The 27,237-nt window shown below is 39.4% G+C and overlaps 1 long non-coding RNA gene across 1 annotated transcript in view; it reads right to left on the reverse strand.

The window, feature by feature from the left end:
* Nucleotides 1-27,237, reverse strand: part of LOC137154620 (uncharacterized) — a 182,712-nt gene that overhangs the window by 87,122 nt on the left and 68,353 nt on the right. The window lies entirely within an intron of this gene.

Raw genomic sequence — 27,237 nt, forward strand, 5'->3', positions numbered from 1 at the left:
TCACTTGTGTAGCGAGTTTGACACCCAATCCTAAATTCAGGGATCTCAGTGCAAATCCTTCAGTCGTCTATGCTGACTCCACGTCAGTGTGCTCAGGCACAGTACAGCTAATTTAGGTTTTAAGAATCCATTTGTGTCTGACTGTCCGGTGAATAAAATCGCATTGGGGGGGGGGGGGGGGGAATTACCTGAATATTGCTTTTAAAGGGAATACAGTGCTGAATTAGCATAGTACTTCCAACTTTCAGGTGTGGCTCTTTGCTACCTTTATAGGCCCCCAGGGTAGGGTTTGCCAGGGCTGATTTGGTACCCAATACAGCTTAAAGCAGCCTCAGTATTGCTCTGCACTGTGCCAGACTTAGATCATCACCCTGCAGCACTGCTCCTGACATGCCTCCAGTGCCTGAGGCCAGCCATGGGAAGCCTGTTACCCCAACTTCACAGCCCCTTTGCACAGCTGCATCACTGTCGATATGGTCTCAGGATCAAGGATCTGGCTCTTTATTATCAAGATATCTTGAAATATCTTAATGATATAGGAATATAGGTATTGTCATGCTAGATCAGTGATTCATCTACCCTGTGTCCTGTCTCTGACAGTGGCCTATATCAGATGCTTGAAAGGAAGCTTAGAAAGGGGTATTACATGCAGCAAAATGAACAGGGAGAAAGTTTCTTCCTAATCATAGGCAGTTAATGGTCAGTTTAGCTCATCTGTCTAGTTATTTATATCAAATCTTACAAAATAAAAGAGGCAAAATAGATGAGTTCCTCTGCCCTTCTAATAAGTATTTGACTAGGTGCTTTGTTCCCTCTTTATCACAGAAAGACAGAATACAAAAATTGGGCTTTACATTTTGTTGTGAAGCTGGTCAGATTTGTAGTTTATGACCCTGACATCCCTCATACATTTTTATCTTCGCTTGTGTAACTGGGGATTACGCTATTCTTAATGTCAACTTCTTTTTTGAATCCTACTAAGCCATTTGCCTCAATGATTTACTGTGGCAGTGAGTGCCATTGGTTAATTATTTATTGTGGGAAAAAAAGTATTTCATTCTATCCATTTTAAAAGTGCTGCTTTTCAATTTCATTCGATAAATTATGAGAGAGCAAAGAGGAATGAGCATTTAACATTTTTTATACCATCCATGTAACAAACAAACATACATTCATGTATTGTGTCAGTTCTTAGTATCTCCTCTCTCAAGTGAATAGTCTGATACCTTGATTCTTTATATAGGGGAATCTTTGAGTGCCATGCTGGAGTGACGCAAAGAGGACAGAACATGTCCCAGGATTTAGTCACTGTATTATATGCTTTGCTAAAATTAAAATGTTATTTTACCATGTCTTTTTGTGTGCTAATATGAATCAATCAAAATGTCACCCCTGCAATTCTGTATTTAAAATATCTCTGGCAAGCTTCGTTCCTCCTAAACTGATTCTGCTTATTTCTGATGATTACACTATCCGCTAGATTTTATTGTTCCCCCATCCTTTTATTTCTTCTTTTTTTAAAAAAATAGGGAGAGTAGTTTCTCTTACTTCTTCAGTTCTCCATGACTTTTCAAAAAACAATTTTCAGTGGTATGCTGAACTGGTTAGCTAATTCTTTAAACACCTTAGCCTGAAGATAATCTAGAACAATTCAATGATGTAAATTCAATTTCAGTGTTCCCCTCACCTGCTCTTTAGCAATAGCTATTTTTATGGGGCTTTACTTTCTAATTGTCTACATTTCTTTATTTTTCTTCTTAAAAATTGTATTTAACAAGTGTTCAGTATTTCAGTCATTTTTGAATCATCAATGTCACTTTTCTCCTAATTTTTTAGCAGGCCTAATATTCTCTCTCCTTGCTGCTTTTTTCACCCACAGTAAATGGTATTGGTAAAAGCCCTTATTCCTCTGAATTCTTGTCAAGGGCGGGATTGCCATCAGCAATGGAAACTCCCCGCTAGTTTAGGTACCAAAAGACAAAATCTCTAGGAAGCTTTTATTGAATCTCAGCTGCACCAGGGACACATCAGCCTAATTCTTAGAACTACACAAGTCCTTGTTAATGGAACACAGATAATACTTTTTAATCATACTGACTGCACGCAGACACCATGCCCGCATTTGCTTTTATCTGTACCATTCTCATTGCTGTAAAATAGAGGCCAGTTTCTAGTTCTTTGATTTTTGCGAACGTAAACCAGTAGTGCAATTTTCTAATAGACATAAGGAAAGAGGAAGGAGAATGCTACAAGCATCCTTTTACAAGCACTAGACAGCATCCTTTTTAGCAATATTGCAATGTAAGCCAATGGTGGTAAAATGATAATACTGAGATATGTATGACAATGTGACTTATGTCAAGCAGAATATCTTGTAATGTCAGTACTTATGAATTCATTCAAGGAAAAAGCAGCATGGCACAACAAAGATGCTTCTGGCATACTTTCAAGCCTCAGTTCTTTGCCTCTTGAAGTACGCCTGTGTAATATTAACAAACACTCTAGTAGATTGCAATGTGGCTAATTACTTCCCAGGCCTCAGCAAGCAGGAAGACCGCATGTCATTCTCATGAGGAAGAAGTATGCCATCTTTAGCACTCATGGGATGCCTCATTATATGGTTTGTGTATGCTCCCTTCTCAGGAGCGGAATCTCTGACTCAGGTTCTTGGAAATATTTTCCAACTGTCTGTGCCAATCAGCCCGTCAATGGAAGAGTTTTAAGGATTTGGGCAAAGTTATTATGCTCTTGCTATCTGACAGCTCCATCACAGCAGTCAGCCAAGGAGGAAAAGAAAAGGGCCCATTGGCTGATGACTCCGCTTCTACAATCAACAAAATGTGGAGGGTCAGGTAAAAGAAAGTGATACTCACTTAGATGAGAAGATGGAATTGCATCCCCAGTAGTAAGCCATGAACTGTGAGGAGACCTGGAGGGGAAAGGTGCTCCTGCCTTTGTACTTACACTCACAGGGATAGTTTTTGTTAGCTCAGCAAAACAGAGGATAGGCTCAGAGCTAATCACTCTTAGCCATGCAGGGAATTAATTACAGCCCTAGAGCTATTGTAATTTCCATGGACTGCCTGGCCCCAAGTACAGGAGAGACTAGCAGGAGAATCAGGAACAATGATGCATGGGAGACAGGATTAATTTGCATCAGTTCTTCTGCCTTTACCATCCATGCAATGCATGGAGTTAATTTTTTTACATGAGAAATGAGAAGAGGACTGTAAGAGGGTGTCAGGTTCTAGAGCTGTGCATAGCTATTTGTCTGATTCACCCTGGAAGCCAGGCAGGTGGATCTTGTTAGCTCTAATTTTAGTGTTAAAAAGGTTCAGAGTGTTTTTAAGGTGGGGGACTTAGATGTAGGGAGAAATGGTGAAAATAGACAAGCTCAGAAGGAAGCTCAGATTGAGATTTATGTTTCTTGTTATTTAAGTTAATAATTATAACCAAGAAAGGCGTCAGTTTGGACTATATTGAGTGTATAAGTGTCATGTGTCAGCAGCATGAGAATGCGACTTGCTTATAGAGACATTTGGGGGCTTAGCTTTGGATCTGAATGTTTCAGAAGCATTCTGCATACATCCCTAATGAATACAATCATTAACAATGGATTTCCTACTAAGGAAAATATTTGAGGAGGTATAAAGCAACAGCACTGAAAAAACATGGATTACTACTGCACTAGGGTATTTTGAATATGTCCATGTAATAAACATAGGTCATCTTTTTACCATTATTCATGGAAGCATTTAGTAAGTGTAGAGGAAACAGAAAGATGAATCAGATATTCTCTTCCTGGCTGATATTTAAATGGAAGTGCAAAAGAATTTCAATGTTGGTACATGATATTGGCAAGATTTTCAAATCCCCACTAAATTATTTATATGTTCTAATTAGCAAAATGTGCTATGTAACAAAGATATTTGTTGACATAAAAAACCTTGTGAATTTCCTACACAAGTAGTTGGTACCTGAATTTTATAATTTCCATGCTGTCTTTGAAGTGGAAGTTGAAAAGCAAATGATATAATAAAACTAGAAAATACAACATATGATGTTCAAACACAGGTACATTCCATTTGACTTTGTTGATGAAAGGTGCATATTGATTCATTTCCCTTAGTCAAATAAAGCACTTTTGATAAGTATTAATTCATTTGCACTTAATGCACTAATTATTTCAATAGTATTTGTATTAGGGAGGCTACAAATATCCTTGAGGATATCCAACTATATCCTTGAGGGTAAAATCCATCCTTGATTCACTTGTGTAACATTTATTATTGTTAATGGAGGATAACGATACACGGATGTAAGAAAGAACTCTTTTAGATCTTAATTTTGCATTTTTAAAATCCTATTTGAAGAACTCCTCCCCCCACCTTGTCAATATATAAACTCTGGAATCCTCTTTTTCTCACACAATCAGATCACACTCTTGCATAAAGCAAGTGATACAAGGCGCACTGTTAAGCTGATACATAATTACCACCACACTTTCTGCTTCTCCCCCTTTTTTCAGGTTTCTAGCCTCTGTTCTGCTTGACTTCATGCTAGGGAGGAGGCAGAATTGTAACAGTATTTATAGAGAAATACCCACATTTGAATTATCTTCTCAGAGAAAGGGGCCTGATTCTGCTTTCATAGCCCTGTAAATCAGAGTCCTTCATTGAAGTAACTTTGATGCGAGATCAGAATGGGGCCCTAGGGCTTTCTAAACACTCCATATTGATTGGGGCCAGATTCTGCACCCTCTCTTATGCACTTGCACAGTAGGGCTAGGGAATAAGAAATTAGAATTACCAGAAATGGGGCTTAGACAGGGGCATGAGGCAGGGAATAGGTGGAACTAGGGCGCTGTTCCATTCCCACCATGCACCAATAAGTAGAGCTGGATTGCTGTATGTGGGGGAGCAGGGTGTATACTGCTTTCCTTGCAGTGTACTGCAGGTTGAGCTCACCTTAACACAACTGGGAACTCTGGGAGGCAGACACCTCTGGGGCACCTCTTGGGTTGGCGTGTCTCTATACCATCTCTAATGCAGTGCTATGGCTAAATGTCAGTGTAGCTCTGGGGAGTTAATTAAAGTCACGTTTCTCTATCAGCCTATCATATATGGCGCCCAAGAGCAAAAAGACTGAAGGTGCTCTAGGGAAAAGCAAAACAGGTACCATCTATGGCAACTCCACTTCACTACTACCATGTCCTGCTGTGTGCAGCCATCTGTATTGTCAGACTCATGCACCAAAAAGAGGGCATGGCTGCAGGAACAAAGGGTGTCAGTATTAAGTTCCTCCCAAGTGTGCATGCCTTAGGGAGTGACACAAGAGCATGTGTTAAAGCAAACCCTGGCAGCTTTACCATATACTTCTAGAAGAGTATGAAGCACATTGATCATGGAAATACCAATCATGAGGCAGATTACTGTGCAGGAGACAGCCAATGAATGGTGATATTGATTGATTACAAAGCAGTAGCCTCCATAATGGAATGTGATCTGAGGCCTAGTCATATGGCAACCTCAAGAGTGTGATATAATTACACATCACTTTTTGTCACTGCCAGTAACCACAGTCCCATGATTTAATTTCTTTTATAGCCAGAATAGACTGTATGCTCTTGTGGTGCCTTGGTATGATGGAGCATCGTAGCTTAGCCTTCCTTCTTTTTGCAGCCACAGTAGCACTAAAAGGGGATAGATAGGATTAACTTGTACTACTTGTTCACTGTTGGCCCAGTACTATGGATATATTATGTTCCCTTAAGTGACTGTCATCTTCAGCCGTATTTGTGTAAGTTTTTGCAGTTTACTCATCACCCACCAGCTTTCCCTTTATTTGCCTGGTAACTTCATCTTCAAATCTGCACAGCTCTAGGGGATTGGGTACCTTTTAATGTACATTTCTGAGCATATCATGCTTTCTTGCACTGACAAGGATATGCTAGTGAAAAATAAGGTTTCACAAAGATGGAACACCAGCAATTCTAGGACTCTGCATGCCAGGGTGTGTACTTCTTTCCTATGGAAACTGATGGCTAAGCACCTTTAATCTGCTAGGGTATTAATGATCAACAAATACAATGGACACATTTCTGCCTTCCAATAAACATGCACCACACATACTGAATCAAGTATGTACCTGAAGTTAGAATATAGCTCCACAATGTATATAGAAGGAACCATACAGACATTTTAAAGGGCTCAGAATTTTATTCTTCTTAGTAGTATTTTTAAAATAGCCATGGAAACAAACCCAGACACTCAAGACTTGGTCTACAGTCTTGCCCCTTCTGTAATCAGATTCACTTGTGCCAACTGCATGTAAAATGTCACCATTCTGATTTGGTAGGGTTTAAACTCCTTCTGCACAGGTGTAAAAGGCTACTAAAGGGTACAAGGCGTGGAGAATGAGGCCCTAAAACTCAAGCGCCTGACATACTCACTGTACCTCTCACTAGCTCAGTGCACCGAATGACACTGGGTGCGAGACTAACCCTTCATTAATCCTCCCAAGGGAGCATGGTTGCTAATAACAGTGACCTTCTCAAAAGAGGGAATATGGAAATAGAGATATGGGTTTTTGTGCTCCAGGTCTTCTGAGGCATCTGAGAAGCAAACTATTGTATGAATCTCAAATTAAAGACAAGTACACTCTGTTCCCAAATCTCCCAACTACTGTATTTTTTGACAGTTTAGCAAATTTGCTGTTTATCTTTATTCAACAGAAGGTAGACCTGGAGAAAAACACTGATTAAGTAAACAGCTTGGAGAAATATACATGTCAATGAGATGTGTTTTTCTTTGTATATAATAAATCAGCATGTGCATTTCAAATGATTCTGGAATAGGAAAGAAATCATATACAGCTGGAAGGAGCTTTTTGCATTTTCCTTGCCTATAGTACCTTTCATTTTCATATTTTTGACATAATATGAGGAATCTCCTGGTTTTCTGCTTTAATCTAAGATTACATATAAGTACATGTAGTCTTGGGCCCTTGCTTTACCTACCCTCAAAAATAAAATAATAAAATATAATAAGCTACTACTCTGATAATAATGTCTTTGCACTCACTAGAGATGATATTTGGATAAAATCTGAACCCTCTGTCAAACTTGTACCCTGAATTCAGACCAAAAAGTTTTGAGGTTTGAAAAAGTTTGCTTTAACTTTTTTTTCTTTCCATTTTTGCATGACTGCAGCATGCACTTCCGGAGTTCAGCCAGAAGCAGAAGCATGAATGCCAAAATACCTCAAGGAAGTGAGTCCTCTTCATCCGTAATATTTGTCTAGGTCAGAGCAAAAAGAGCCTGACATCTCATGAGAAAAACTGCTGTCATTAGAGATGGGCCCAAGCAACAAAGTTCTGCTCTGAATCCAGATCTGGATCCAAATTTTTTTCATTGTTTGAGGAGTTGAGATCTGTGACTGGTTCAACCCATTGTAGAGAATGGGCCAAGCTGCAATGTTTGATCAGTGTCCAGATTTGAACATGCCCAGAGTTAGGACGTGCTTGGAGCCATTATTCTGGTTCAGACCAGGGTCATGAAATTTACAGACCCAAAAGTTTCAGATTAATCTGAACGTTTTTCCTGAACAGTTTCTAAACTTTCAGTTCTTATTTAAAATGAAATGATCCTTTTGTTTTCCACACAGTTATTTACCAGACTGCTAGACTTGCTTTTTGAACAGATGTTTTCTCTTGCTGTGCTCAGATGAAGAAAGCTGTGCTCAAGTGAAGCAAGACTGCAACTAGCCTTTCAGAAACATGCTATTGACTTAGCTCTTATATCGAATGACACACTGCTGTATCCACACAGGAAGAATCAAGCTTTTCATGTTGGCGAAAGGACTTTCACCACTAAAGTCACATACAACCAATTTTTGTGCCAGTGAAAGACACAACCATTCCTTGTCACGAAAACCTTTATAAGCACACATATTGGGAAGGAGAGGATATGAGGAGTTAATGCCTCATTTTGCCAGTGGTATCAGAGACCTAGGGCCCTGTGGGCCTGATTTCTCTCTCACACACACTATTTTAACACCTGCATAACTCCAGTGAGGTCAATTGTTTGTTTCTGGTTTAGACAAGCATGAGATGAGAATCAACCCTTAATATCTTCTTTCAAAAAGATTTCACATATGGTGTTAGTTATTAGAAATAGAACTGTACTAAACAAAAGAGACATGGCCCCTGCCCAGAATGGTTTGCAATCCAAACACATTCTATGGCCAACTAAGAAGGAGTAAACTCACTTCTGTTGTGTCCTTGTGGTTGGGCATGGCGTAGCAATTCTCTCTGCTGGGGATCCCCTGCCAGTGGTCACTCAAGTCTCTACAGTGGCCTGCCTCTTCCTGTGACTTGGCCTTCCAGCCAGGTCACTGCAAAGTCTCCCCCCTTCTGGGGTAGTCCGTGATCAAAAATAGCAAGGGGAACAAATGCAAATAAAATGAATTAATAAGAGTTAGAGAGGAATGATTCCCCTAAGTATGCATCAGGATTGGGTCCTCCCTTCCCCCAGAAGGGCCTTCAGGCAGCAATAGTCTGGGAAGCTGCTGCCTTCAGTCAGCCCTTTCCTCAAGAGGTGAGGATTGAAAGTCTGTTCTCTTCCCTGGTCTGCCCACAAGTGAGCTGTTCTTCTCTCCTTTTAAGCTCCTCCTCCGCCAGCCTATACATGCCTTGCAGGTGTGACAGGGAAAAGCTGGTTGAGCCCAGAGCAGCTCTTAACACCTTGTTGTCCGTGAGAGGTTTGGACACCCCCATTGCACCAACATCAAATGCACTAGCAGACCAGAAGAAGGCACTACCCTAGAGTGATTTTCTTTCTTTCTTTTCTTCCACCCCAATTTGTTCTTCTTTACCTACATGTAATACATATACAGTATAATACATGGGTGACAGTGTGTGCAAACTCAGTGTTTGTGGAAGCTGCTGGTCAGAGCCCAGAACTGAAAACCACTATTTTTATCCACTCCCCCACCAATCTTCCTAAAAGCTGATTAGGAGAAGAAGAGTTTAGTCTATGCTGATTCAAATCCTTGATCTCTCTGCAGTGATTATCAATATGAGGGCCAATAGTGGGTGTAAGTTTTTGTGATGTGTACACCTGTCCACCAGGAAGTCAACTGGAGACTCTGTTGGAGAACCTCATCTGTGTAGCTACAGTGCATTATTTACTTCTTGAGCATGCATTTTCTGTGCGGTGATATCCAGTAAAAGAAACTAGGTTATTTTGCTTTTCCTTAGTTATGTGGGACTAGAACTTTCATGACGACACCTAAAACCATCTTCCATTCTCTCTTTCTCACAGGTAAAATACATCAATTTGTTTCAGGAATCTGTTCTTCTATCTTTCACTAACAGGTCCTTATATGCCCCAATGGACAATTAGCCAGTGGAATGCATTGCTATGGGATGTTGTCATTGCAAAAAGTATAACTGAGTTTAAAAAATAACTAGATAATTTAATGGAGGATAGGTCCATCAATGGCTATAGCCAAGATGGTTAGAGATGCAACCCCATGCTTAAGGCAACCCTAAACCTCTGACTACCAGAAGCCAAGAGTGGAAGTCTGGGTGGATCACTCTCAAATTGCCCTGTTTTGTACACTCCTCATGAAGCTCTGCTATTGGCCACTGTCAGAGAGAGGATACCGGGCTAGATGGATGATTGGTCTGACCCAGTAAGGCAGCTGTTATGTTCTTATCTCATTAGCAGAAGTCTTGCATAAATCTTGTATTTCTGCTTCTCTTGCTTATCTCTGCCTTATTGCTTAGAATCCAAACCTGCAACTGGCCGTGCCTGTGTGTGCTGCTGATTTTAATGGGTCTCTGTGAGAGTGCAGGGTTGCAGTCAGTTGCAGGATTATGAAAATAAATTGTAAATTCTTGGAGACAGTTATGGTTCCTGCCCCCGTGTTGTACAGCACCTAGTACAACAGTATCCTGATTATGTTCAGTCAAAGATTATAAATAATAAATAAAAAAGAAAATGCCGAACTAGACATTAGTTCAAAGATCTAAGAACGCATAAAGTAAATGGGAAAAACAGCACAGAGTAAAAAATTCAATTTTTAGCAGAAACGACGGGATGAAAGTGGTCTTGCACAGGTGTCTGGAGTTATGAATTGTAGTCACAGAGTAGAAATTTTTCATAAATGTTAATACCAGAAGGGACCATTATGATCATATACTCAGACCACCTGCATAACATAGGCCATAGAATTTTCACCAAGTGAAATCAGGTCCATAACTCTTTGCGGTACTAGAGCACATCAAATAACAGTAAACACAAAATATACAGAGTACACAATGTTCAAGTTGTGTGGAATATCCAAAGGGCACACAAAGGGAGATAATGCATGTCGTAAAGATGAAAATAGCACAGATCTTTGACACCCCTTTTCACTTGTGATAAATAGAATAATTATTTTCTATTTTTCTCAGAGGAAAACTGTGTGTCTGCATGAAACGTTTTAATGTTAGTTTCTTTGTCCTCTTGGTCATATACTGGGCTATTACTAGGCCTGTGCAAAAAGTTCCAGAAGATCCCAGAATCCACCAGAAGCCAGGGTGAGTTGTTTTTTAACAAAATTCAATCCATACTTGGGAATGTTTCCTGAACAGAAGCTGATCTTGTTTGAAAAGATCTACTCCTCCTCCCAACCTTTGCCTTCCTTTCAGTTACTACATTGCCTCGGACAGCCATGCTTTGGTCCCAGGCTCCAAGGAGTGCTTCTCCCATATACACATACACATTCAGAAATAGAAATGATCAGTGATCCTACTTAGATAGATGGGATTCCAAAGATCAGAGAATAGGGTTCCTAAACGTCACACACAAATTCACATGCAACTGCCTGTCTAATTTGGGTGTGCAGTTATGATTGTGCGCAACACCTGAGAATTCCATGCACATATTACCAGTTCAGATTCTAACTAGTTATCTTCATGTGTAGTTAACTAACTTGCACGTGCAGCGATGGTAACTGTGCCCTTGGTTGCATATCTGAAGTTCAGAAAGCAACACACTATAGGTGGTATTGATTTTAATGGTGGTTTTAATATATGGTTGTTTAGTTAAACATTTTGCCTTAGTACAGTATATAAGAGTTTATTTAAATCTGGGTTTTGGTAGTAAAGCAGCAGCACTATATAAGCAATGTATTTAGAGATGGTTTGTGGAGGAGATTCAAGAATAGCTTTGATGAAGCTCCACAAAGTCTTAAATTTAGTGCCCACATAAAATCCTGCCCATTTGAAGTCAATGGGAGCTTTTGCTCTGTTGTTAAGAATGAGGCACTTGAGAAGCAATAAATAGATTCACTGTAAATTTAACCCAATACAGTATAAGCTGTTGTTGGAACAGTGACCATGTGTTTCTCAAGTGTAGATCAATAAACCATTCTCACAGCCAGATCTGCACATCATGATAGAAATACACTAATAAAAATTGAGTAAAACTTGTACATGGCTAGACAGAAAGAAGCACAAGCTGCAAGTTCATTGTAAGAGTCCCCATGATGGAAAATGTTTTTGCTTTGGATCTGGGAATCTTTACATTGACTCGTTGCTATTATTATTTTAATTGTGGTAACACCTAGGAGCCCCAGCATGGACCAAGACCCCATTATGCTAAGTGCTATACAAGTACAGAATGAGCAGGTGGACTTTGCCCTAGAGATCTTCTAATCTAGGTATAAGACCAGAGACAACAGGTGTAGACAGACAGAAGAAGAATCAAGCTCACAGTAAAACCAGAAATGTTAAAGGGTTTCATTTATTGAATGAAAGGATTATTATTTTATTCATTTAAATATGTTAATACATTGTACACAGGTATCACACACTTCTTTATTATAGGGGACTATTAGAAAAGAAGTACCAGGTTTTATTATGATCTACCTCAGTGGCTCACAACCTGTGGTCCACAGACACCTGGGTCTCCGCAGACTATGTCTAAGATGTCTGCGAAAGACAGACTGAAAACTAACAGAACAGAATCCAACTATATATACAGACAATACATTTCCAAAGGAGTCTGCACCTCCTTTCAAAATTTCCAAAGGGGTCCGGCACCTCTATTCAAAATTTTTTAGGGATCTGCAAATGAAAAAAGATTGAGAACCATTGATCTGCCTTACCCATAGCATGTACTTACCTTATACCTCACTCAGTCCTGCTGAGATATCAGAAATCTTTTATAAATAGTATTATAAAGATGGCAACCATGGTACAGTAAACTAACATGGCTATCTCAAAGCTTAGTACTTTCAAGAGTATGCCTCTCCTGATCACAAGCACACAACTCTTACCTAATGTTTCTTCAGCAGCAACAATCACTCCAACAAACAGCAGGATGGCTGCCCGCCCTTCCACACAGAACTCTTGATTTTTTTTTTGATATTATGGCACTGGGCCTAATAGTCATTATATTCTGAAGGATTCAAATAGTTCCAGCTGGATTACTATCCAACTGCTATTTTAAAAGAGACTGCTCTTCTGCAGTCCTCTTGTCCAATGTTTGACACTTGTGAGAACAGCCAAAAATCAGTTGTCTGATCATGCTCAGTTCCACCATACCTATTATTTTTAAATGGAATGGAAAATGAAAACAAAATTTCACCCCATATATCTTAGCAGCCAAAGCAAAAATGTGCCACAAATTTAAATCAACACTGTTACTGCACTGTATAAAAGCCTTTAAATTAGATTTCCCCGACCTCCACCCCAATGATTGTACAATCCTGGCTGTAAATGTTTCTTTACATTTTTTCCTGGTGTCCCTATCCTGAACAGTGATATTGACGCATGATTAGATGGTTGACTTCTGGCACAGGCCAAAGTGGATGCAAAAAAATCCTGCCTTTTAAAGCATCGGCTTAATTTTGTGCCTGTCAGACTCTATTACTATTCCACTTTTTAACAGAAAGCAATGGGTAAGATTATTACCTATGTTGTAGCTTTTAAAATTTCTTTAACTGCTAAGAAAACTAAATGTATGTTGCATCCTCTTCCTTTTGCTTTACAACACACAGATTCTGAGCCAACCACCCAACTACTACATCACTGACAAGAAGCTCCAATCTGCCAAAGTAGGCAGCCAAAAAAGTTAGCTGTCATTATGTCCTGCAAAAAGATAGTTTTTAAAGCAAGGCTAATGGGAACAAGTAAATGTAACCATTTGTTCCTCTGAGCGGTTCAATATTGTAATGTTCAGGTTTGCTGCAGGTGCTCAGATACTAAGGGAACTAGGGTAGTGTCATCACTTAGATGGAACGATCCACTATGCATTTCCCTGAATGTTTGAAGTTTGATTAAGCTCACTTCCAACCTCATCCTTCTCAGGCTGTTTGTCCAGCCTGGGCTTGAATGATTCTGAATTTCCCTGTTCTGCTTCTTAGATTCTGCTTTGTCTGAGCAGTGTCGGCCAACGCTTGGGGTTTAGTTCAGATCAGATAATCCAGATGTTTTAATTATATTTATTTGGACTTTATTTGAACTGATATTAGCTCCTGCATCTGTATAAGTGGGATGGGAATCTCAGAAGAGTTTCATAGCACTCCTGCTTCCTGCCCAGAGTGCAACCCAGAAGGGAAGAGATGTGCAAAAATAAAAAATAAGTGCAGAAGGAGCTGAGCAAAGATAGCATTATGGAGCCTAAAAATGAGGTTCTCCTTTCCTTGGGGCCAATTCTGCCAAGCCTACAGCTACAGTGCAATCTGGACCTCTCTCTCTTCACCCATCCCTAAAGTGGAGGAGAAGGAACCTCTCCCTTCCCTGTTAAAACAGAATCCAGAATATTAGCTGTCTTGCAAGCGTCCAGAATTAGTCGATAATAGTGCTGCCTGGACAGATTGCATCGGGGCTCACTGAAAAAGAGCTTTCAGAATTTCACTCAGCTTCTTTGATTTTAGTTTATGCAAACTTACTTTTCTACTCACTCCCCCACATCTGAGAAAAAACATATATACTGTTTACTTCATACCTTTCATCAAGAGAAACGTTTACTGTATCTTTCTGCAGCCTTTTCCTTAAAGAACTATATTGACTCAAAAGATCAAAGGAAAGAATAGTTTTACAGAGCAGCTTCTTCTGATGAACCAAATATAAACCTGTATTTTGAGATCCATTCTGCTCTGATAAAAGCTTTTCCTTCCTAAAATGTATTTCTTTGTAACAATAGATCTGATCCTGCCATCCTTACTCAGACAAGTAATCCAATTGTCAGAGTGGCTGGATAAGACCCAATGACAGCTCTTTATCCGCACTTAACTTTAAAAACACAGCCACATTTTGTTGTTCCTGTTTTGCCTGAAATAAAGAAAATGGTGGAAAATGACAACATGCAGTTGGGCACATTTGTGTGCTGGGTTTTCTGTATGGCTTGAAGCCTTTAATCTGTCTCACTTGCCCAGGACATGGAAATGATAGGGAAAATATCAAAACATGGCTTCAGATAAAAATTTTCATATTTTCCAAGAAGAAATACTGCAGTCTAAATTAATTCAGGCTAACCTCCAGTCAGTGTCAAGACTGAGATCAAACAGTGTTATCATGGTAAATGTCAGCATTTAGGAGTTCAACCAGAAATCTACAAGTATTTATATTCATCCCTGGTTTTATTTTGTGAACTATGTGGTGACTATTAGTGAATTATTTTGTCATGTGTAGAGTATTATCCATTTGAGGACCAAAGACACACTAAAATGGGCCTTATTATGGACCATGCTGATTATTATAAATCTTTATTTGCAGGTCCCAGGATAGGAAACTCATTTCAGTAGATGCAATTTATTAAAAAATGTAGCAGCTAAGGGCTTCACCAGCACTCAGGAATGTAATCATATAATGACAGCACTGGAGTCTGCCAGAGTGAAACGAAAAATTCATTTTCAGATCCTTTTGCCTTGCATGAGGATAAGCCTTGTCATATATTTGAAGCTCTCATATATGGTAGACATCCTGCACTTATAGAATCAATGTCTTCCATTAAGGGTATCAAGTCTTTCATTCCCAGGGAAAGAGCTCTTGTTTGTCTTTCTTTTTGGACTCATTTGTAAGTATTAGAAGAGACTGACTTAACCAATACTTGTAAGAGGCAACTGAAAGCTTAGGCTTGTTTATTTTCTTCTTCTCTATCTTAGGTACTTCTATGGCCCCCATTACTGTAGTATCTGGGCCTCCCACAATCCTTAATATATTTATTCTCACAACACTCCTGTGAGGTAGGGAAGTGCAATTATCCCCATTTTAAAGATAGAGAATTGAGGCACAGAGGAGATAAGGGAGTTCCCTAAATACCTTTGAGGATCTGGGCCTGTGTGTCTTTGATAGCCAAATTACCTTAACTCTGTCCCCTTAGAGGCACCCAGTCTCTGCTCTTTCTTCTTTGCACAGGGAATATCCAAAACATGCATCAATAGATGTTGCCTTCCTAATGTGCTGCAGCCGTATTTGTCTCCATCACCTTAATATGATGTTTTGTCACCACAGCAACAAGTCTATGTAGAAGCAGGGAGAGGAAAAGTCCAAGGCTAGTGCCCTAACCACAGAACCATCCTTCTTAACCAGAATCTTTGCTTAATTCTTGATTTCTTTCAAAGTGTTGCTTGAATGACAGGTCACTTTATAAATGAAACATTTGTCTGCCATCTCCAGTCTTTTCTATTCTCAGGCCATCTATTATTATTGGGGAGATAATGTAATAGGATCAAGGATTCAAATCAATCCAAGGGCAAAAACCTCTTATTTCATATCAAGTTCATTTTGAAACCTTTACACAAAGCCTTGAGAGCCTTGGTCTGGGGGTAATAGTGTGGGGAGGAAGCCTGGTTCCAAGTAGGGAGTTTCCAAGTATTTAAGATAATGTGGATAAACACAGAAAAAATTTCAGTGCTCCTCTGCACCAATTTTTTTTTTTTTTTTTTTTTTGGAGTTTTACTTAACAGTGGGTTTTTCTGGTGATAACGTACGGAACGTCTCTTGACCTAGCTATTGGGGACATGCAGCATATGATGATGATGTTACTAATACGTTACCTTTGTTGGTTACCTTTAAAGGGTGTGAAAATCAATTTACTGAAATTGAATGTGTCAAAACTTATTGATAGTTAAAGTGCTGGGGGTATCAAGTCTAGGATAGTGCAGAGATACTGTATACTCTGACTGTGAATTCCTTTAGACCACTTTCCTGACTTCTCTAGAAGGAAATAATATGTTTTCATTAGGCTTAAATTGGTTGTTAAGACTCTTGTGTGCCTTCATTTGAAATCACTGCAGACAGTGCAAGTGGATTACTAAAACTTGCCCTCCTTTACTCATTATCTGTCCTGCAAAAGAGACTAAAATAACTTTATTGATTAGTAACCTTCAAGTATGTGAACATTTAGGCATCTATTTACAAATATTTTCATAGAGTTCCAGGGAAAATCTTTCAAAGACTATATGAAGACAGCTAAGAGACAGCTTTCAAAAAATATACGAAGACAGTTATGGCTGTGTTATGTGGGTGCACATTCTGCACTTAGCAGAAATTGCAGACAGGAACTTAGATATGTCCTTCCAGCATGTTAGGTCCAATTCTGCCCTCAGCTACCCCACACAATGCCCGCAAAGACAATAGGAGTTGTACATGCATATCTGAAGACAGGACACCACCTCTCTTTATAAACTATGGAGCAAAGGGTTTTGTGTTGTAAGTCGTAGTCTGAGCTATGTGTAGAGCATAAATTAGTTAAAAAAGCCACAAACACACCATATTTAATTAAGGCTAAACTCATTGTGTAAAGCACTTTGAAATCCTTAAATGGAAGCTGGGTAGCAAAGAGGTTTTTGGAAGAAAAACGGGGAGAAATCTGAAACTGAAGACCTCCACCCTTTCAAAAAACAGCTACTGTGGAGACAAAAGAGTTTAAGAAAAGGGGTTATGGAGGGATCAGAAAGGACCGAGGCTTCTGGAGTCACAGCCCTCCCTGTGCTGTAAGTTGTGCTCTGCCTGCGTGTGTCTTGGGAGCTGCTCCCGATCCCTGGCCTCACTGCCAGTGGGAATGGTATAACCAAGCCCTGACCTTGCTCCAGCCTGCAGGCCCTCAACACTATGGGTCATCTCGGGCTCAGTGAGGTGATGCCAGTGGCAGCAATAGCAGGATCTGGACCACACTGGGACAGATATGTTGCTCCCTGCACTACTGACGGTGGGTACCAAACCTGAGTGCATCAAAACTACTGCCCCATGCACCAGATAACAATGCCACTCACTCAAATTTGGTCTAGCTGCCCCTCTGTCATTTTAGGGACACTATCAAACAGGGCTCCCCTTTTGCCTCTGTCTAACAAGTTGCCAAGGATGGAAGGTGCTGTACAGTGCAAAGCCTTATTAGATATAGGGAGAAAGTCCAGTAAGTTTTACTTAGATGGGACTGAGAGTAGGCAGATGCTTTAGCTAAGATTGATCCAAAAGTCTGTAAAGTCTGATAATATTCATCAAATAGCTCTAGTTTTTCTGATATTTTATAACCCCAGAGTTTTTCCTCTTACTCATTATACCAGATCAGATCCTCTGAATCCATTCTTTCTTGGCTTATAACGATAAAGCCTTTGAGCTAGGGTGAGGTGATAAGTCTTCTAGAATCAATAAGGTGACTCCCATAAACCTTTCTTGAAAACAGTCCCTGTAATGCCCTGTAAATCATTCAAGAAGCAAACTTTGCAACCAAATTAATGGGTTGGTTACCTCCACTATTTCTTCCAAACACTGAATAATCTGATGCCAAAATATTTGCATTTTCCTCCATCCTAATCCTCATGCCAGAACAACAGTACCTTGTTCTGTGTTTATGTTGGTTTCAGTGCTGAGTGATTTTGATTAAGTTTATGCATTTTTTCCAGTGAGCAAACTGAAGCTTATACATAAAGTTGGGTTTTTTTTGCATATCCACTGAGGTTACAGATTATATGGTTTGCCAATGTGTTTGAAAACTAGTCAACAATTTAATAAAAGAGAAGTACTATTATCCCAATGGAACAATTACAGAACTTTATAATCAACAACCAGCTTAAATCTTTTCACCATAAAACATGCACCACTGAGTTACCACTCAGGGTCATGCAAGATTTAAAACTAGATCCCTTGATAATTGTGGGATTACTATAGTGAAAGAATTCAACTCTAGGAGAATAAAGACAACATGAAGATATGTAGAGATCTCCTACTAAAGCAGAGATCACAGCTCAAGGACCAGATCTGCTGTCTTGAGGGTGAACTGAATGCTTTAACTCCTTTTGTCCCAGTGAGCATTATGGAAGTCTCCTGAATGCAGCAGAACCAATGCAGTTCCACTGAACAGGGAGACACCTGGCCCAGAGAGGATGGCAAGGGGCCACCATACCTCCTGTGGGTCAATGGGCTTGCAGAACCAGTATCTGACTGCAGATCAAGGAAGTGGCAAGGTGGTAGATACTGTGGATACTATGGTCCCACAGTCCTCTGAGCAGTTTATTTTCAGGTTGCCTGGCATAGGAACTGAGATTTGACTATAAATATTTAATATACATGGAAAGGTGCTTAGGATCTTATTATCCAAATATACACACAAGGAAAGATTTTCAGGTGGAATTAGGCATCCGAGATGCCTAACTATCTTCGATGACTTAGAAAAATCTCTTCCTCAACCTTTAAAATGACAAATGAGTACAATTTAAAAATGAACCCATGAGGTGGATTGTTCTGTTTTGTTTTGCCCAGCTGACAAGATCTGTGTTCCTCCTGCAAGAGCTGATGAGACTGTGCACTCCTACAGCCCAAGCTCAATGTAACTATCTGCCTTGATTAAGTGGATATTGAGTCACCCTCCCCAACAAGAGAAACACAGAACCTTGATACAGAAGGAAATCATGTTCCAATACTTTGAAATGTATTAACTTATAACTCACATCTATCCCTGTGTTCAATTTATTATTTACAGTCTTAATTTCTGTCCATGCTTATTTTGGTAATACACACAATATGCTACAGTACAAACCACTTTAACTAAGAGGAAACTGGGCACTAGTTTTATTTCTGAAACCAATGTATTATCCTTATTGTTTCAGGATAGGTCACCTACTAATCTCAATGGCCACTTCACCCTCATACATGACAAACTGTGGCAATCACTTTAAAGGTCCTTAAGTTGTTTATAAATTGTTACTTTTTATTCCTGTCTTCTAAACCTCATGGGGGCCCAAGTGTTGTACAAGTCTAAAGCCTACAGGAAAGGTAGATGAGAACAGGGCAACCTTCAACAGCACAAAGAATCTTTAACAGAACAAAGAAATGCTGCATCCACTTATTTATTCAGAACTACGAGTAATTTGCTGGTGGTTTACATTAATGGCAGTGATTTACATAGTTGCTATAGTACACCATGGTGAAATGTCAAACTCCAGGCAGGCAAGCCAACCCTATGCATTTTGATTTTCAAATCAAAGAGTAAAATTAGTGTCCTTGTTCAAGAAAAAATGAATGCTGGAGGGGTAGGAATTATCACCTGGGTTTGAAAACATTTGCTCATTTGTTTTTAACCCACATGCATTAGGAGGGAGGTACACATCTTCTGTTGAGATGGAGATTAGTAGGAAGGTATTGAATGAAACTGCTGAACAACAGATCTTTGGAAGACTCTCATATGTGACCTGCTTACATCTTATTTCCTCTATGTATAAGGGCTTGTGTGTGTAGCTTGCTAATATTTATTTTAAAAAAAAACTTCCTGAATTGGTGGGGAGGGATCAGAAGCAAAAGATTAAAGATGAAGATCTGGCCCCATTGAAGTCAGTTGCAAAACTCCCAACTTCCACTTCAAGGGCCCAGCTCACACTTGCCCCACAGCCCTGTGTGCCAGCATAAAGAAGCTGTCAGCTCACTGTATCTGCTCCCTTGGGAACGTCCCTCGCATAGATTGAGTCCCTACCAGACAGCAGGCCAGCATATCTGGAGAAACTGATAGAGAGAAGCAAGACTCCATTTCACCTCTTGTCTCATTGGAGGAATGGATTCTATCCATTAAATTAACCAGATGGACAAACATGAGAGCTTAGAGAAGCAAAATTATGAAGTGAGAAACTACTTTTTCTATCTCTTGATTTCATGTTTTGGTTGTCAGATTGTTTCTTGCTATGCTGCAGCTGTTATTAACTTACTGATTCCAGAGATAATGATATTTAATTAAACTACTTTGCAGCTTACTACTGTTTTGGGATTTTGCTAATTAATCTTCATGTAATTGCTTTGCAATGGTGTACAGCAAAAGTACTTAAATTAGACATTCTACCTCTTTCAGCACATCTAATTTCTGAACATAACCACTTGTTAACAAGAAAGGAGTGAAGAGTTTAGGACCAAACAGCTCTGAACAACTTTGACCTCAGCTGTTGGACTCTTATACAATTATTTTTATGCGAGATATACAAATTTGAGGCATTCTTCTTGCTTTCTCCCCTCCATCCATACCCACTTATTTAAACTGCAGACAGCATAGAGGTCAGGTGATCAGTTGTCCAGCAGGAGTTCACTAAAGACAAAGCCCGATTCTGATCTCAATTACCCCAGTGGGTAATTGAGATGAGAATCTGGATTTTGGAGTTTAGCTTCTCACTAATTATCTAACCACTGATGGACTCTCAATGGATTTCCTCACAGCTGCAACTCAAAAGAATGCTAAGCAATGCAGTGATGACACAAGCTGTTGAGGCCCAAAAATCAATCTTAGCAAGACCCTAGGAAGAGTTCTAATTCTAGCACCAGTCCATCTGGCATGACCAAATTCCAGAGACACAATCAACTGTAGTTTAGCAACAAGAAAGAAAACTGCCATTTTCTTGGTGAGCACTTGGGTACAAGATCAGAAAAAAGCTGGGTATATGTGGGAGGGACACTGGACCCTCATGCACTAGAAAAGTTTATCTATCAACCCACTGTGCAGACAAACACTTAGTGGAAACCATCAGCTGGCTGGAGATGAGCTTGTGCGGGAAGGCAAAGGTGCTTCTACAGCAGCTTTCTGCCTTCCCAGATCTTGGCACTGAATTGGTTCTCAGCACAAATTATAGCAGCTCTTAGGCTGCTTTTATGATCACATTTCCCTATTTTTATTGTTGGTATGTGAAAGACTCACACAAACAATAGAGGAAACTGTCCAACACTCACTACACAGAGGGACACTAAGTCATGTGAAATGCACACAGTGGGCAGGCTGAAACATTGAAATCATGTCCAGTGCTACTTCTGACAATATCAGAGAGTTACTTTTCAGAGAGAAGAGGGATTTTTAAGTTGATGGGGTCCCTTTTTATCAGAGGCCATGAAAGGAAAGAAGACTATTTATTGTATGCTGCTGGATCCCATTCTAACAACTACCTGGTCAGGAGCTATAGGTAAGCCATGATATTGCAACTGTGGAAAAGGAAAATAGTGGTTGGTGGGTCTGGAAGAGAAGGAGAGATGCAAAGGTGCATTGGCTGGAAGCTTCAAATCCCATATTTAGCGTCATGGGTATTAGAGCATAGCTCAAAAGCATGATCTGCCCTCTAGAATGCGATGGCTTGGGTGGCAAAAGGAGAATGCTGAAAGGAGAGTGTGTCTCTCTATTTTTCTCAAGCAGAAACTGCAAATAAACTTATAAATTACTATCTACATCTGGGCAGTTTTACTATTCCCTCACCAATGCCAATCCTCTTTGACAAAAGCATTCTCAAAGTGTATGAATTTTCTAATATACATGCATAGTTCAGTAACGCCCGTCTCTCACAGGGCTAAGAGTCAATTGAATCTTGTCATTGTCTTACAGCTATTTAAAAGGCCAATAAATGCAGAAGGAGGCACATTTAGAATTTCTTCTGATCCATTGTGGTTATTGCCACCATTAAAACAATCAAAGGATGTGGTCCTGTGCTCCTGGACATCAATGTCAGTTTTGTTTAAGTAAGGACACGCGGACCAATTCCCAAATATTTTTGTTACATAGGTTTTTACAAGTCCTTCTGTCACATATCCTTATGTTGCAACCCTACTAACTTGAATTCAGTGCTAAAGGTGAACACATAGATACTATTAACTGTTGGTGATTAGGTATCTATATGTATATCACCCATGTGGGAAGACAGTCTTTGGCAGAACAGTTAATAAAATCGAATAGTTCACAGAGTCAGAGATTTCTATTTCCAGCCCATTTAGATTTGATTCAGCTTTACTACTCTAAGGAAAAGGAACATAATACAATTAATTTGAGTTGTCAGGACATCATTTCTTCTTCAAAGAGCAAAATACTCTATTACCATACATAAAAATTATATTTATGTGCATTATTGTGCATTACCCACTGTTTTAACCTGTTTCTTATACAAACTGCTCTCCTAGCTGAAGATAGAAGCATTTGGGACCTGATCCAAAGCCCAATAAAGTCAATGGGAGATATTCCACTGATTTCAGTGGGCGTAGATCAGGCTTTTTGTTAGAACATGAATGCTCTATTAAAATAACAACCTTAGTTGTAATTCATACAATACCTTTCCCCATAAACAACCACGTAGAGAATTACATACCCTCATGTTTCTTTGCTTTTATGTTTTCAGAGATTCTTCTAATCCAGATGCAAACTGAAACATAACTTTATCATCCTGGAAGTAATAGTCACCATCAGGGTTGTGATTTTTTCTGTGTAGTGTATGTCCCCTAACTAATACATTTAGCTAGAGAGAAACTCAACCAAGTGCCATGAATTTTATTACACAGCAGCTGTTCAAATAAAGCCAATAGCTACTAGATGAATATTCACTGGCCTAACACAGACAGGCAAATACAACACAGTAGCTATAGTGGATATACTGTAGTGCATCAAGGTCACAAATAGCAATATGCAGAAAGTACATGAATGTTATTTCGGTTTCAGTTCTACTTACATATTTTGAAGGATTTATAGAGCTGAGCTGGCAGTCTACACAACTAAGGCTGCTTAAAAGAATTGCTTTGCCTAGCTAGCCCCAGCACAATGAACTGAAATTCTATGACAATGGCCTGGCAAATTCAGTTGAGATGCCCTAATCATATAGGTATTATCTCAGAGATACGGTGATTGAGTGAGACGCAAACTGTTTAATACACAATGCTTTTTTGGGAGGAATGAGACTGAACGGAGACCCTCAAACTGGACCAGGAGACCACAGGTAGTAATATAATTCCCTAATTGAACTCCAGTTTGATGGGTAAGATGCTGTCAATGGGACATACTCTGTGTCAGACCAAATTCTGAATTCATTCCCTACCCTGGGCCAAAATAGCTCAAATAAATTAACCCCCGGCATGCTGCAATGATACTAATCTATTTTTTCTGTCTGAGGAGCCATGGAGGGCAGCTGATTAATTTTAATTCAGGCTATAAGGGAAAGAGAAGTCACTGATTTGATATATTTTGCTTGTATTTGTAAGGTTTCAAAGCTATGCTATAGGTGCAGTGATTGCTTTGATTTAGATATAAACGGAAATAAAAATAATTCCTCATCTCACAGGGGTTGTTAAGGTTTCATTAATGTTTTGAAGTTTTTTTTTTCCAGAATCCTCAGATCTAACATGCTACATGAGGGCAAATCATCATTATTGAAAGGTACTTGAAAAGAAATCAGAAATGTTGGAATTTAAGAGGAACATAAGAATCACCATAGTGGATGCCATGTCACAGGGGCCCATCTATTCCAGTAATCTTTGTATGTCAATCTTTGAACTGATGCTTCTCTTATGTAGGCAGAGGTGAGTATAAAAGAGTGGAAACTGGAAGGGGGTGTCAAAGAGGGAAGCAGCTGCATCTCTACTGCATGCTCTTTCTTCCCTGGGAGCAGGCAGAAGTGCCTCTATAGAAGGCCCTTAGATGAGGGGCCATGAGTATACATGCTGCATGCAACAACCAATTATTGAATAAATCACACTAACACCATTGGGGAGCTGGACCTAGAAACCTGAGCTTTCAGCTTCAAAAATACAAGTCTCTGCAACTTGAGCTATAAATCTCTCCCTAGAAAGCAGTAGTAGTAGATCCTTTTTTCTTTCTGGACTACCCACTAGAGAAGGGCATTATAGGACACCCACAAAACTAGTATATACCAAGTTCTCCTTGGGATGGTAAGTGAGAGAGTGTAGATACTCTGCTTGGCATGCTCCCTTGGGAACCCATGGTATTTCCTACTGGAAATATGAACAGGAGTTAACTTTCTCCAAGCAGCATAATCTCCTCTGTGCCTGTTTGCTTCTTTGGCAGGAGAAGGATTGGGCAGTCAGTGATGGCACAGCTCCGTTAAAAAAGATGCTGCTACTGGAGAGAGGAGGGCAAGGAAGCATTCTGGAGGCTGGCTTCCTGTGCAGATGTCCCTGGATATGCAGTGATGGATCTAGGAAGACACATTCTGACCATATCCTCTTCCCCATCATTGCTGGATAAGAACCCTTGAGCAGTAGGTGCAGTGGAAACAGCAAGGAGAAAACCTCAGAGTTTCCAGTGGACATTTTCCCCTCTTATGGGATACTCTAGAGCATTATTTCTACTGGAATTCAAATGCTTTGAATGACATCTCTTCTTTACTACAGCCTGGATTTGAACATTCCATTAACACCTTGAGAAAGGGAGCTGGCTGAAAAACTGAACTGTCAGCAATACAGAATGTATGCAAGAGGAAAACTGATCTATGCTGTTTATGTGATCTGTATAGTGTAAGGAGACAATTTATGTTATTAATATGGAAAGCAACAACAGAAAACCTAATTCCCTATTGAAATAAATGGGGAACTCAAACATTTTAGCTGAAAGCTCTCCTTACAATTTCAATAGCTTTCCTTATCTTCCTTTGTCCATAGTTGCCGACAGAAACTAAACACTTGCATCCATCCCAGTCTATAACGTGAGTTTAATTAAGTGGCTATGCAATGACATGTTTGGCAACAGCAGATTTAGTTACCCTGCTGTGATAAAGGGTTGATCAATGTGCTATTATTCTTTCATTTATTGGCTTTTCTTTCCTCCCAGTGTGCACCATAATACAGTATCATAAACTAAGTTTTCTACAATCTTGATTTCATTGTCCCTTTTTAAATTGAAGTAAATCTGCATGCTTCAATGACAATGGGTATTTATTCCTTTTTAAAAGCCTTGATTTTCAAGTAATTCTTTCATTTGCACAAAAAGAAACAATACTTGAATCAAAACATTGTTTTTTCATTGGCCTCCATTAGATAGAGAGGATTTTATTCATTCTGAAAATAGATATACATTATTTATAAAGGTGCCTGTTACATGATCATCTGGAGTTTCAGTATTAGCAACCAAACAGCTTCATTTGTTGTCAGTAACAAGGAATATTTAGCCATTTCCCCAAGAACCGTGTCATCTGAGAAATAGAATAGGATTTGTCTCTGTTCCACAACTGGGTAAGTGACAAATATTTCTGGTGCCAATACTCATGTGTACAAATTTAAACTTTGTTTTCTACGTTCTTATAATTTCCACATATATTCATGCCAATAAAATACTGTTCTTACACAATGTATTACATACTCTTCAATGATGCCAGTAGCTCACCCCTTGGAAGAGAACATCTCCAGCAGCAAAATGCCACTTGACACCACGGTGGGACAGCGACATATTATTATTATTATATAGCTCTCATATCACCTTTCACCCATAGATCTCAAAACATTTTACAAAGAAGGTCAATATCATTATCCCCATTTATAGATGGAGAAACTGAGGCACAAATAGGGGGACTGACCTCTCCAAGGTCACTCAGCAGGCCAATGGCAGAATTAGCAATAGAACAAGGGTCTCGAGTCCCAGTTCAGTGCTCTAGGTATTAGGCCACAATGTCTCCCTTGCACTGAATTGCCAGCACTACTTCATTCAACAATCTCTATTTTCCTTGGAGACCTTCCATCCAAATTCTGATCATGGCTCAACTTTGCTTAACTTGTGAGAAACTGCAAGAGCACAACCCCAGGACCATTGGGTAGGATTCACATCGACACTGAACTTGTACTATCTGTAAAGCTCACCCAGCTACTAATAGTGCTGTTACGTGTTCAAAATTGTGTATCAAAACTAACTTTAAATTAAAAAAAAAAAATCAATGAAGGTTCGGAGAAACAAGACTCTCCTTCAGGCTTTTTTGCTTTTACTGAGATTTCTATTCTCACTAAGCACAATTGCTATCATTGCTTCAATGGCAATAACTGTGAGAAGTACAGAAATCATTCAGCTATGGTAGGTCTTTGGAAATGAAACTTTGGAACATTGGAACTTGTCTTTACATTTCAATTATACAGGAAAATGGCCCAAGTGATGTAAAGATCTTTGTAAGTGAAACCAGAGTTCATGAATTTATAGCAAGTGCATAGGAGGGTAAAAAGACCTCAAGAGGAAATGCTACTGTAATGGTTTTTTAATAGAGCGGAGAGAAAAAATGACCAACTCGCACCACAGTTTAAGAGACAAAGGCAAAAATCAACAAGAAAATAAAGTTAATAGTTAAACTACTAGCAAACCCGGACCAAAGAATGTGCAATATGACAAGTGCAAAGCAACCTCTCCTCAAACTCACATAAAACTCTTAACAGGCCCAAACCTAGAAAAACAAGAACAGTGATTTCTAATTTAAAGGAAACTGTATAATAGCTTTTAAGCTACTTAATGATTGAAAACACTGCCTATGATTCACCCAAAGAGCAAAGAGGAAGGGAGGGAGCTGTTTGGGTCATTTTTAACTACCAGTATAATGCCCTTTACCTAATACAAAATGACTTCAGTGAATACAAAGTTCAATTCTATGTTCATTAGGGTATTACAATATCCATTACTTAAGGAGATAACAGTTGGTCATGAAAATCACAGGTTAACAACTGTGCTGGCACCCTTCATCTGTGTTATCCATTTTGGAGGCACATATTCACTATCTAGCACCATGCCTGCCCTCAGAGCTACAAGCTTCCTACGGAACAACATCTAAAGAATAAAAAGTTTTAGAGACCCTCAGGTTCTACAACAGCATTACCAGAAATTAGAATACTTCTTGCTGAGCAATGGCATTTGTCTTGAGAAATTTCACAAGTGATGTTCTAGTAACAGATATGAGGTCTCTATAAATTGGATGACGCACAATAGTCAAGCTGTTAATTCTTCAAAATAGAACCAAAAGGATACTACTGAATAGA

The sequence above is a fragment of the Emydura macquarii genome, unplaced genomic scaffold (genome assembly GCF_026122565.2).
Source record: "Emydura macquarii macquarii isolate MOO-44397 ecotype Brisbane River unplaced genomic scaffold, CSIRO-AGI_Emac_v2 contig_295, whole genome shotgun sequence".
Taxonomy (NCBI): Eukaryota; Metazoa; Chordata; order Testudines; family Chelidae; genus Emydura; species Emydura macquarii.